The following is a 2,832-nucleotide window of genomic DNA, read 5'->3' on the forward strand; positions in this document are numbered from 1 at the left end:
TTCTATATCTATACATGACATAGTTACAGTACCTGTCACGAGTAAGGGTACGTCCACGAGTACTCATTCTGACTGAAACGAGTACTCATTCTGACTCGCTACTCTTGCGCACTCCAATTTCATCTCGCTCGCAGGCACTCACTACTCGCAACTTGCAAGTGTTTGCGAGTCAAAAAAGTTGCGGAGTCCGGTGAATAATTTGTACAAACGTGAAAACAGGTAGTTTGGTGAAAACATAAAAGGAGAAAAAGTGAGAACAAAATCTCTATAATATAAAAAGTTTGCTGCGAGGAAGTCGGGAAATCAGCGTACGGATATATACTGTATGTGTGTATAGAGGAGTGTCACATTGTCATGAAGCAAGTTTATAAACAAATGTCCAATACTGACTTTACATTGACATGGTCTAGGCAGATACTAGAGTCGATCAAAACAAAGTATTACAAGCAAAACAGTAACAAACAGGCAACTCGCAGCGAAACGCTACCTAACAAAATGTAGGACATTTCAATGATTTGCCTTTGCGTCTGACGAGCGGTGTTTAAAGTGCCTATAACAACCTCAGGGAAATAACCTACTTAGATAGATCAGACGATTTTAAGAACATTTGCAATATATTTGATAAGTCGAAAATTTGATCTTCATGTACTTTTCGGGCCTCAAAGTTGGCTTTTTTCGTGTTTGACCGTGAGGTGCTGTGAGTGGGAACTAGTTGCCCTTTTTCACCGGAAGTGATGTAGATTGGAGAACATGCTAATTTTGTAAACAAGAAACACGCTTTAAAATATAGAAATATTGCGGCAATAAAGACCCAAATCTTGTAGTATATAAACTTTTTGGTTCGTTTGGACTGTATGCCGCAGTCGGCGCAGACTTGGATGGTTGTCGACTGGGACAAAGTATTGCCAGCTCATGTGAGAAGCAAATCGAGTGAAAGGCCTGAATTTTTGTAAAGAGTTACTTGCCACGGAAGAGGAGTTTAACGACATCATTTTTACAGACAAGAGCAGTATTGCCTTCGAACAGCATTCCAAAATTACTTTCCACCGTTGGTGGGAACCGCCGCGTCTAAAAGGCCGACCGAAACATCCAGTGAAAGTCCATGTCTGGGCTGGCATCTCAAGACGTGGAGTCACAAAAATGGCAATATTCTCCGGCATCATGGAAGCATAATTTTTCATCGAGGGCGTCTTACAACAATTTATCTTACAACATTTATCAACACCGTTTACCCAGAAGGACACAGGTTCATGCAGGATAATGACCCAAAGCACACAAGCAAATTGGCAAAAGCTTTTTATGAAAAAGCAAAGATAAATTGGTGGCCAACACCTCCTGAGAGCCCTGACTTGAACCCAATTGAGCTTGTGTGGCACAAACTAAAACACTACTTGAGGAAAACGTGTAAGCCTGCAACGAAAAAAGAGCTTGTTGAAGGAATTAAAACCTTTTGGGTAACCCGCATGACGAAGGCTAAATGCAATAGATACATTGACCACCTCAAAAAAGTTGTTCCAAAGGTTATTGAAAGAGAAGGACGCACCTCTAGCTATTAATAAACAATTTTAATAGGAGTAAACTGGCAATGTGATGTACATACTGTAAATAGTGTAAATATTTTAGACAATTTTTTCGAAATATATCGGTAACAATTATTGCAAAATATCTGCGCGTTGGCTAATACAATCTGGCAACTCCAGCCTAATGACCTTACACAACCACTAGTGCATGACCTGACATGTCGGCTTATAGTATTGAAGATGCCATTAAGCTATTAATATGCTAATCCTTTTGATTTTCACAATAGAACAGGTTTTATTCACTATAATGATATACTTGCTTTGCAACAATTTTCGTCATTCTGCGACACTTCACTACAGCAACAACAACACATCCTCCGTTCGAATTGTGCTTGATTTACGTTTCTCAGTCTAGCTATAATTACTTCAAAGATGACTTGGAGAACCACAACATCAGGGGAATTTCTATACTCTTTGATTGTTTATGAGATCAACTCTTGTCATTCTATTGTGGAAACGCATAAACTTCAAGTTTCGACCACTAGCGCAAAGAGAATTGAAGGCGCAAGAGTGCGTATGGCAATCAACAAGAAATTGTTTGATGCAGAGATCCTGGGTCAGAGCGACAGTAAAGAAGAGCTTGATGCACTGGCCGATCGCCTTTTTCAGGAACCGCCTACCGTTTGCACAGTCAATGAAAATTGAGTCGAACACCCATTCGAGCCGAAACAAGCAACTACACGCAGCCAAACTCAGGTTGAGAAAGACAATGTGATTGAAGAGGCATCAACGAAGTCCAAAGGGAAAGCGACGGGGAAAAGAAAAAGAAACAAAACAAGCGAAGATATGCATTTTATATTGCAAATTTTAAATCTGTGTTCGGTATATTTGTGTCATGACCGTGCGCACCGCCAATTCTTCTGGGTATAACTTGCCTAGTAATGATTGGAAATTTGGATGTATGTTATATATTATCAACAATCATTATGATGAAATTAATATTAGGGTTTTACTTTAATAGAAAGACAAAGCTGAACTGATTTGCTCAGCAACTGCTCCGACAGAGGACCAGCTGACGATAACGCCGATAACAGCAGCGGGAGCCGAAGCTACATGTAGTGTCAAACCTGAAGCTGGTATTGAACTCGACAGCATCGAAGACATGGACCGGTTCAACAGCAGTTATTCCCTTACTGTGAGCACAATAAATGACTCTGGTATAAGAATAAACGATCTCACTGTGGACATAGAACGCGGAGAAGCAAACCCCAAACGGACCCGCTATATCCCACCGAACGCTTTTTCCACCCCC

Source organism: Dendronephthya gigantea, unplaced genomic scaffold (assembly GCF_004324835.1).
Source record: "Dendronephthya gigantea isolate DGI-Jeju-01 unplaced genomic scaffold, DenGig_1.0 000055F, whole genome shotgun sequence".
NCBI classification, from domain to species: Eukaryota; Metazoa; Cnidaria; class Anthozoa; order Malacalcyonacea; family Nephtheidae; genus Dendronephthya; species Dendronephthya gigantea.